This window comes from Dama dama, chromosome 20 (assembly GCF_033118175.1).
Source record: "Dama dama isolate Ldn47 chromosome 20, ASM3311817v1, whole genome shotgun sequence".
Classification (NCBI taxonomy): domain Eukaryota; kingdom Metazoa; phylum Chordata; class Mammalia; order Artiodactyla; family Cervidae; genus Dama; species Dama dama.
The window spans coordinates 82,418,575-82,430,002 of NC_083700.1; the positions used below are offsets into that span (position 1 = coordinate 82,418,575).

Consider the following 11,428-nt stretch of genomic DNA (forward strand, 5'->3'; position numbering starts at 1 on the left):
TATAAGGATCGAGGAAACTGAGGCTCAGCAAAGTTTGCCTAAGTTCATACAGTTCATAGGTGATGAAAAGAGATAACACAGGTGTGAGGTGGCTGACTTGACTCTTTCTCATCAGGTCTCATGGAACATGAAATGCTCATGCACATGAAACAGCCCAATTTTATACCAGGGATATGGAAAAGAGATGGAGAAAAAGATACCTCAGCTGTATGAAAGTGAAAAGTGAAAGTGAAGTCGCTCAGTTGTGTCTAGCTCTTTGCTACCCCGTGGACTGTGTCCATGGGATTTTCCAGGCAAGAGTATTGGAGTGGGTTGCCATTCCTTCTCCAGGGGATCTTCCCTACCCAGGGATTGAACCTGGGTCTCCCGCATCATAGGCAGATGCTTTACCATCTAAGCTACCAGGGAAGTCTCAGCTGTACAGGCATGTGAATAATTGCTTTTCTTTGTGATGGAATCAATGAGCTTTCTCTTCTGTATAATTATCTTTGAAAAAGACAGAGAAAAAGTTAAAGGAGGAGAGAGAGAGCTACAGAAAGGAAGAGAGAGAGAGAGAGAGAGAGAAAGAGTGAACTCCAACCCATCAAGCCCATATTGCACATTGGCTGCCAGCAATGTTTCTTTTAAAAATAAAATAAAAATGTTCAGTTGTAGATTTTTTCCCTTTTGGAGAGATGCAGGAATTGCAAAGAGAGTGCCAGACAGCACTAGCATATGCTTATTTTTCTAGCTCAATGTGGGCAGCCTTTCTTAAACATTTTGTATAAATATATTTATTCTCCCACTGAGACCTTGCCTGCCAGGTTCAGAAACAACTGAGTAAGCAGATGCGTTATAAATCGAGGAAAGAAAAGAAAGGATTGCCATGGAAATGCTGATGGCCCCTTTATTCTAGCTGAGTACATTGCCCTGGTATAATAAATTACTGGTTGATGCATTGATGATAAATCTATAGTGGTTTTCATATTCAAAGTAAAAGATATTTCACTCTGTCTTTGCTGGAGATGTAGTCAGAAAGCAAGGAAATGTTGACATCCGGTGGGCAGGATTGAAAAAAAAAACACACACACAGACCCTTTGGTGTACAACCCACATTTGCAAGCTGTCTGCGTTTCTTGTATTGGCCTCAGCTTTGACAAATGTAAAAAAGTCACTAATATTTTGACACTCTCCCTGCCCAAGTCTGATACCAGCTGGCTGTGAAGCCACATACTCATTGTTCTGCTGGATTTTAAAGACTGGGTCCCAGCCAAAGGACTGGACTGGATCCATTCATTCATTTTCAAGATTGAAGTTGCAGCTTAACTGTAATGACCATTTCTCAACTCAATCTGGAAACCTCTTCCAAACCCAACAGATGCCTAAGAGGCAAATGTGCATTTGGATTAGAAACCAACCTCTCAGATAAAGAAACAAACGGTGATCTTTGATTCTGGAAAGAATTATTTGCTTTGAGAGAAATTAATGCTCTGTATATTGATTATGTCTTATTTTATAAAATGCTCATGCTTTTGGAACCTTAGTAAAAATCCCTATCTTACCATTTTAAATTAAATTAATACTGAAATGCAGAGAAATTATGACCCCAATTATGAAAAAAAATATGCCCAGAGGAAAACTGAAAGAAAACACCCAAAATGTCAAAAACATTAACAGTGGCAAGGGAGGCATGTTTAAGGTTATGGTGAGTTTTTCCTTTCTACTTTTATATGGTTTTCTTTTCTATAATAAGTTTTAAGTTTATAATTGAAGAAAGAAAATAAACTATTCATTCTTTTGAAAACATGCTGTTTCTTTTACTGTATTTTCAGCTCCAGTGACCATATTGTTCTAGTAATCATAAGCAACTATTGCTAAAGTGTGCTACAGCCATGGAAAATAAAACCACTCTATAATCTACAATAAAATATCTTTGCTTTCTACTTCTAAAAAATGCTCCCCTGCTGTGTGTTCCTGCTGTCCCATTTTCCCAGTCACTTAATAATTGGAGACATTAACCCTGATCACTTGCAAATTTTCCATTTAAATTTATTTTCAGGTAAGCAGATGCTTGGGAAAACTGTCATCACAGGGCTGTAGGAGAAAGGGAGTTATAACTTGATCCTGAAATCATTTGAGGGGACTATTTTCAAGCCATGATGAGACACCTATATGCTTTAGTGTTGGAGTAATCTTTGAGAAATAATTCGTATTAACACTTTAATATAAATCAATTTCTTGTGTCCTTCTATGTGCCAGATTCTGTATGAAGGACTTGTATGTGCTATTTCATGTCACCCTCAGACAACTTTATGAACTATATACCTTCATCATATACACTTCAGTTGAGGAAACTGATACCTAAAGTTGAAAAATTTGAATCTGTTGATATATCAGTTTGATCTGTCAGGTCATCCATAGGGTTGCAAAGAGTCAGACACAACTGAGCGACTGAGCACCCAAGCATTGTTTACCCTTAAGTTATGGAGTTTTATGTCAGAAAGACTTTGCTTTTGATCTCAGTTCCTTGACTTAGAAGCTGGTGACTCTAGTCAATCACTGTGCCTCTTTAAGGCCCAGTTTCTCTGTCAGTAAAATGGGGGTGATAAAAAAATTCGAAGACATAGGGCAACTGCAAAGATTAAAGTAATGTCATCGGCATCTATTGGAGAAAAGTCCTCTCATTCCAGCGCATCCCTTCCAAATAACATCTGCTGAAAATGAACATAGAGATAGGCTTCTTTGGAAATGTTTCTTTATCCTGCCTGTTAAAATTTGACAGTATTTCTCCACAGCCTGTAGCCATATTCATCTCTTTGGCTCGGGCTGCACTGATTAAAAAATGGATTGCCAGCAGTCATCTGTGATTGTGTACCATGGAAGGGCTGCTCTTCTCTTCCTCCACCCAATTGTCCCATGCACTATTCATGAGTTCTACAATATTCCAAACTTTAATTTCCACAGATTAATTCTCACTAATTATTCACCATATGAACCTTTGCAGGAGAATTCCAGTGAATGCTCTTCCATCCTGAGGCAGGGAAGGCAATGTCGAATCGTTTTCTGATTTCAAGTGGAAAACAAACTAATTATGTGGAAATATGATAATAGATTGCGCTGCAGGGACCAGTCCTCTGCAGGATTCAAAATGTTTGCTTATGATCGGCCCTTCGTGTTATTTCTTCCAGGAGGATCTGCCCTTTCATAATGCATCAACATTATTGACTGGCCTGTGATTCCTTACTTGGAGTTAAGATAATTTGCATAATTGTATATTACTTCCGTCTGGTGGAAACAAACAAGATGTTCGGGTGCTAATGATCAAGCAGTGACTGCTGGGAAAAATAGCATGAGTCAAGCCCCAAAACCAACAAAGAGCAGCTTCTTTCTTTGGCATCTATCACCAGCTTTTTTTAGACCCAGCTCTCTATGCCACTTGGCCACAGGCATTGTTCTTTTCTGTCAGCCCAAACTTAGGAGGTTGCTGGGGTTAGTCATATATACTCCAAATCTGTAAAATTATAAAACATCCTTAGGTTGTGAATTTTAATATGCTCTTGTATTTGTTCAGGTCATTTCTTCTACTTGAAATGTCTTCCTTCTTCTCTCTGGCAGCAAGTTTCTTGTCCTTCAAAATCCAGCTCAAACGCTACTTTCCTACTCAATGTGCTTTGTTCTCTAAGCAAACAAATACCAGATGAACACAATAGGTATTATGCAAATTCATTTTCATATCTTTGCTTAACAATTTTTGACTTTGTGCTTTGCTAGTTCTACTCTAGGCATTCAGGATAGAGTAACTAAATAAGAAAACAAATCATACTCCTTTTCTTCAATTATTTAATGTTCTTCTTCTCTGTAGTAATTAATATTCCTATTTAGCAGTTATTTATTCTGCCTTGTCATGCACCTGATGAACACCATCATAGCTTACTTATATCTATAACCCCTTGACCAAGTACGTAGTAAGTGCTAAATAAATGTCCATTATACTTGAAGTTTCAGGAGAGTGGATCATGCAAACTGATGAATTACATCAGAGATGCAAATGCTTGCCAGCTCCAGGTGATTTGTAGTGGCTGCATGAAGTGCTGAGAAAAGAATTCTTGAGTCTGCTTATGCTTAGTGGAAAAGTTTTCTGTGATTGATTAGTCATGTCTGCAGTGGGAGACCAGCAAACCATATATCATGTATTTGCGTTCTCATAGTAGAGGTTTAACCTTGGGCATCTTCAAGACAATCAATGTAAGTATATGTTTAGTGAGTGAAATTGATGAATATCAGTGTTAAACTGGTTATGATCCACCAAGGGGATTTCAGCATTGTGATTTTGAACATTAAACCCTTGAAACAAAACATTTTGATTTACTTTTTATGGAAATCATGTGTGTGTGCTAAGTTGCTTCTGTCATGTCTTACTCTGTGCGACCCTATGGACTATATATAGTCTGCCAGGCTCCTCTGTCCGTGGGATTCTCCAGGCAAGAACACTGGAGTGGGAAAAAAAAGAATACTGGAGTGGGTTATTATGTCCTCCTCTAGGGAATTTTCCTGACCTAGGGATCAAACCCATGTCTCTTAAGTCTCTGCATTGACAGGTGGGTTCTTTGCCACTAGCACCACCTGGGAAGCCCATAACATCTGCCATTATTGGGCTAGGCACTTTCCTTATACTATGTCATCTCATTTGTCACAGCAACACTGTTTATTAGGTCATTAAAAAATATTTATTTATTTGGCTCCATCAGGTTTTACTTGTGGTGTGTGGGCTCCAGAGTACACAGGTTCAGTAGTTGCGGCATGTGGTCTCAGTTGCTCCATGGAATGTGGGATCTTAGTTCTCTGACCAGGGATTGAACTTGCATCCCCTGCATTGGAAAGTGGATTCCTAACCATTGGACCACCAGGGAAGTCCCTTATTAAGTCATTTTAATCCTGCGTGGTGTAGTGATAAAGAATTCACCTGCCAATGTGGGAGATACAGGTTTGATCCCTGGGTTGGGAAGATCCCCGGAGAAGGAAATGGCTACCTACTCCAGTATTATTGCCTGAAAAATTTTATGGACAGAGGAGCATGGTGGGCAACAGTCCATGGGTTGGAAATAATTGGACATGACTGAGTGACTAAGCAGCTTTATACAGTAATCCCATTTTACAGATTTAGAAACTGAAGCTCAGAAGCTTAACCTGGATGAAAAGATTGTGAATATAAAATCTAAAATTCAAGTTTGGTTTGTTCTTATTTGAAAGTTCATGTTTTTTTCCATCATCCTCAATACAAATTGCCATTTAGTTCTAGTCTAAAGCATTTTGTTTTACTCTCCTGAGAAAGGAGCCGCTTTTACCTAGTGGGTAATGAGTCAACTATATATGAAGTGAAAGTCGCTCAGTTGTGTCCAACTCTTGGCAGCCCCATGGACTGTAGCCTGCTAGGCTCCTCTGTCCATGGAATTCTCCAGGCCAGAATGCTAAAGTAGTTAGCTGTTCCCTTCTCCAGGGGATCTTCCCAACCCAGGGATTGAACCCAGATCTCCTGCATTGCAGGTGGATTCTTTACTATTTGGGCCACTATATATGAGGAATTCCAATGATTGTGATCTTTGTGGATAATAGAGGAGCAGGGACCTCATGTAAGAGTGTGAGTGCAGACAGATTGAAGAATAGAAGTGGCTTAAATGGTAAGAGGTTGAAAATGTTGAAAATGAAAGACAACTCCTTTTCTTGAGTGTCTTGCTTGCCAGGCATTGTGTTTCATGCTGAATGATTTTCTTAAACACTCTTTATGGTGAGCATTACTAGTGCCATTTCTTAAAAATAAGGGAATATAGGCTCAGAAAAATTGACTGACTATATTAATGACCAGAGAGATATTATTTATTTTGCTCTTCAAGTACTGTATCCATAATTCAATATTGAGTTTTCTGTCTAGCAGAAATCAGACTCTAAAGAAACAAATAAATACATAGAAATATATTTTTGTAATGGTTAGTAAAAAAGTAAACCGGATTTCAAGTCCAAATCTGTTCACATCTAAAGCCTGCACTATTTCTATTATGTCAGGCTGCCCTTGAGAAGTTTAAAATGTGCTTGTGACTTTGAAGCCAGTTCCATTTTTCAAGGATAACTTCTTACACAGTTGCCTCAATGCAGCTGGTCCTTTGGAAAAAAATGTTTATAAGAAGGCTTGGCAGGTTTCTTGGACATTAAATATCTCTTACAAAATAATATTTTGATGGATTACATGTAAATGAATCAGAAACATATGGCTTCCATTCCCTTTAGAGTGCACACACAAAATGATTTTATGTGTTTGGCAAAATGGATTTTCCTGAATGCCGCCTTCATGTACCCCTCCCTTTCCATTCCTCAGTGCATTATGTCCAAGAAGACTGAGAGATCTTCTAAGAATCCCACAAAAACCTTGGTCCTTCCTTCTCTGCTTCTGACTCCACACTCATACGTAGTTCATTTTTCCCTTTTATTTCCTAGAGCAGTCGTGGTGGTGGTGGGTTAGTTGCTAAGTCATATCCAACTCTTGCTGCTGCAAGGACTATAGCCCATCAGGCTCCTCTATGAATGGAATTTCCCAGGCCAGAATACTGGAGTGGGTTACCATTTCCTTTTCCAGGGGATCTTCCTGACTCAGGGATCAAACCCACATCTCCTGCATTGAAGGCTGTCTCCTGCATTGCAGGTGGATTCTTTACTGACTGAGCCACAAGGGAAGCGGTAGCTGCTACTTAGTGTGACAAGCTAGTAGCTTGCTTAGGCCTTCCCTAGAAGATGAGACTATCATCACAATAGACACCTGTTGAGCTGTTTTTGGAATGCTGAACACTCCACTCAGTCATTGCAAATAAAGAGACTCCTCCTCATGTACAGTGTTAAGTCATGTGAGTTTTATATTATTAATGTGTACATATTTTGAGTTTTGTGCCTTGGGGCATTTCATCCGAAAATCTGCTGGACTGTGCAGTATCAGATATTTATTTTGAACAGATTGAGGCTATTACATTGTCTGTGGAGTATAAAATGCACCCATCATGATTTCATGTCGAAGGTTGTAACCCCAACATACACACTAGTGAAGCTGCAGAACAGACTGATGACCAACTGGACCACAAAGAAAGTCAGGAGGGCCCATTAGGCTTAGGAAGATATTTTTATATCCATTCTCAAAAGCCAGTATGTAAACTATATTGGTTGATATTAATATTTGTCTTAGATTTGTTGAAAAAGGGAGATATCTACAGTAGGTGATGTAATATAAAAGGGTTATTGTAACATGCTAAAGCTTATGAGTTGGAAAAAACAGGCCAGTGTAGAAAATATGATCCTATTAAATTGCAAAAATGGTAACTTCAAAAGAAATTAAGGTGTACAGGTTTCACCAAAGTCTGTAGATGTCACAAACTCACATGCCTCAGGGACAAAGGTCACTGAGTGAACACAGGAAAGAGTCAGTCAGCTTTGTTGGAGGCTGTGAGAAGCAGGATTGAGCACAATCCCCCTGTAGCATATTCAGATGCATAATTTTAAAAGCACTCTTGCAGTAGATATATCTTTGAATCATAGAAATAGATATATCCTTACCTGATTTTTAACCTCTGTGACCAGTCACTTCTGGGCAAATCTATTTCTCTTACGCTTGCAAGAACTCCTTCTCCTTATCACTCTCATTTACTTCCTCCTACCTATCTTGATCTACAAATAGGATGACTGGATCAGCAGGCCAGAGTTTGCTTGCAGAAACTTTTACTCTTGAGAAAATTTGCCAATAGTGAAGTTCTGCCAGATTCACTTTCTACCCCTTCCCCTATCCTTATCTTTCTCTTCTCTCATGCAATTTCTGTATTCGGGAAAGGAATCTGATTCTATTTGAAGCAAAAAAGGGAGTTTAGGTTGAAAGCAAGATAGTACCAGAGTTGTTTTCAGATTGCATGGACAAGGTTAGATTACCACAGAGAGCAAGATGAAAGGTCAGTAATAACAGGTGGAGAAAAGAGGAGGATACCATTGAATGAAGTAAATTTAATGTAAAGGATGTAATTTTAACAGTTTGCTTAGGTAGTTTTCAATTTATTATAGCCCCACATCAGGTCAATTGGCCCATATTCTCTGTAGCATTCATCTGGAAAAGCGCCACATCCTCTCTCACAGATTGTCTCAATAAGAAGTATTAATAGTAGGCTGTAATGGCTGGGATCATTGGCTTTAGAGTCAGACATCTGTGTTTGAATCCTGGATCCCCAAATTTTCCTAAGATCACATAGCTTGTTACATCAGAATATGTTACTTGGTATTAATTAAAAATGTTTATGGAATGCTTATTTTGTATATTTTAGATTTTACAATGCAATTTTACATCCTTTGTTTCACGTATCCTAAAATGCTTTTATATGGTAGGAAGGGAAAAAATTAAAAAATGCCATTGTTCCCAAATGAGAGCTATGAACCCAGAGGCTCATAGACTTTATTTGACTTGCTTAGGGCTACAAAGCTACTAAGTAGTGGAGTCGAGACTAACAGTTCCTATCTCCTAATTTTTCTACTGAATTTTCTCCCTACACTGTACTTTATCAAAAGGCTGGATTTGAAATGTTTATGCCTTATTGTTAGTCGCTTAGCCGTGTCTGACCCTTTGCAACCCCATGGACTGTAGCCCGCCAGGCTCCTCTGTCCATGAAATTCTCCAGGCAAGAACTAGAGTGGGTAATCATTCCCTTCTCCAGGGGATCTTCCTGACCCAGGAAATGAACCTGGGTCTCCTGCATTACAGGTGGATTCTTTACCATCTGAGCTAGCCAGGAAATGTTTATGAGTCTGCTTAAGTCCAGTAAAATGAAGGTGAATCAAACGATGACATATGAGATAGTGAAAATCATTTTTATATGCAAAATGGTTAAAATTTTTTTATAAGACAGAAGGGTACCATGACAACACTTTCAAGAGAGCTTCACTGAATTCATGTAGAATCAGTGATACAAAAGCAAGTTTAGTTAGGCATATCATGATTTACTCCCACTTGGAATGAACTAAGCACATAGCGGTAAAACAACCCTCTGACTAAGCAGGAAATCAACTTAGGATTATATACTAAGGGCATGTTATGGACTGAATGTTTGTGTCTCCTAAGAATTCATGTGTTGAGGTTCTAGCCCCTAATGTGGTACTATTTGGAGGTAGAGCCTTTGGGGGGATAATTAAGTTTCAATAATATCGTGAGGGTGATGCTCTCATGATGAGGTTAGTGCCTTTATTAGGAGAGGAAGAGACACCAGAGCTTCTTTGCAACATGTGGGGATACAAGGAGAAGGCAGCCATCTGCCAGTCAGAAAGAGGGTCTTCACCAAGATCTGAATCTGTCAGGACCTTGATCTTGGACTTCTCAGTCTCATAAATCTATGAAAACTATATCTCTGTGGCTTAAGCCACCTGATTTATCGTATTCTGTTATAGCATCTTCATCTAAGACAGGCACCTGTCTTAGAATACAAGATCCTTCTAGACTTCAAATCCAGAACATTTCATCAGAGAAGCCAATCTAGAAAATAATTTAAAAAGAAGTTTACAGTTAAAATATATTGAAATTCAGAACTTAATAGACAGTTTTAACAGTGGGCTGGACATAAAGGGAGAGAGAATAAATGACTGGAAGAAAAATTGGTAGAAAAGATCAGAAACAGAGAGAAAAAAGTGGAAATGTAGAGAAGCACATAAAGGAATATGAAACATAGAGAAAGGGTCTCACATACACGTATTTAGAAACATAGTTGGATACGGAGAGAAGATAGAGGAAAAGGATTATTTGAAGAACTCTGGGCTAAGAGTTGTCCAAAATTTATAAAAGGCATTAAGCCACAAAACTGAAGAAATCTATAAACCTCAAGAAGTATCAATACAAACAATTTTTCAGTTTCATGAATACTTCACAGCAAACTGATGAAACTCCAAAGACAAAGAAAATCTTGAAAGAAGTTAGATGAAAAGATTCATATTATTTTAAAAAGAGCACTAAGACTGATGGCTGATTTAAAAAAAAAAAAGCTATTGAGGATTAACTAAGGTATACTACGTCACACATATTTAAAGTATAATTAGATCATTTTTGACATACGTGTATACTAGTGAAGCCATCACCACCAATAAAGATTCTAAACATTTCTGTCACTTAGAACAGTTCTTGTATCCATTTGTTATCTAGTCCTCCATCTTCCCCATCCCCAGGCAACAACTCATTTGTTTTCTGTCACTACACATTAGTTTAGATGGTCTACAACTTTTTACATAGATGGAATAATATAATGTACACTCTTTTGTCTGTCTTCTTTTACACAGCATAGAAGTTCTGAGATTCATTCATGTTGTTTTATGCCTAAGATGTATAAATAGTTAATTCCTTTTTATTGCTAAGAATGTTTTATTGCTTGGTTAGTCCACAGATTGTTTACCCATTCACCTGTTGTGGAACATTTGGGCTATTTTCAGCTTTTGCCTATTGCAAGTAATGCTGCTATGAAAATTTGTGAAAAATTCTGTGTAGACATATGTTTTGATTTTCTTGAGCAAATATCTAGTTATAGAATGGTTGGATTTTATGATATATACTTATATACATATGATACACATATATATATATTTTAAAAATCTGTCAAGCTATTTTCTAAGGTGGTGGTACCATTTTGTATTTTCAACAGCAGTGAGACAGAGTTCCAGCTTTTCTAAATTCTCACCAACACTTGGTAAGTTTTTTAAAAAAAATTCCAGTGTTATTAGTGGATTTGCAATATATTTTATTATGGTTTTAATTTGAATAGCATGTGGCATCTTCCAGGACCAGGGATTGAACCCCTGTCTCTTGCATTGGCAGTTGGATTTTTTACCACTGCACAAAGTTTTGAAATCAGATAGTTTAAATCGTTCTATTTTGTTTCTTGTTTTCAAAGTTGTTTTGGCTGCTTTAGATCCTCTGCTATTTTATTTCCACATAAATATTACAATCAGCTTTTTTTTGATTTCCACAAAAGAAGCCTGCTCGCATTTTGATTAGAATTGTGTTGAGTATCAGTTCAGTTGTTCAGTCGTGTCTGACTCTTTGTGACCGACCCCGTGGTCTGCAGCACACCAGGCTTCCCTGTCCATCACCAACTCCCAGAGCTTGCTCAAACTCATGTCCATAGAGTTGGTGATGCTACTGAAGCATCTTATGTGTTAGTATACAGATCAATTTAGTGAGAAGTGACTGACAGAAGCTAGAAGATTATGGGGTGAACTCTATAAAGTTAAGAGAAAATAATTGCCAGTGTTCAATTATAATCACAATGAAAATATTCTTCTAAAACAAAGAAGGAAATTGAGATATTTTCGAGTAAACTTATTGAGATTAATAATAAACTTATTATTCATTGCCAGTAGATCTATCAAAAGAAAATATTGAAATGAGCTATTC

General features: G+C 37.8%; 1 non-coding gene across 1 annotated transcript; it reads right to left on the bottom strand.

The window, feature by feature from the left end:
• Positions 1 to 336: 336 nt before the first annotated feature.
• TRNAH-AUG (transfer RNA histidin (anticodon AUG)) lies at positions 337 to 408 on the bottom strand. Its single transcript has one exon. It is a non-coding gene; the product is annotated as a tRNA-His (tRNA).
• Between the last annotated feature and the right edge of the window lie 11,020 nt (positions 409 to 11,428).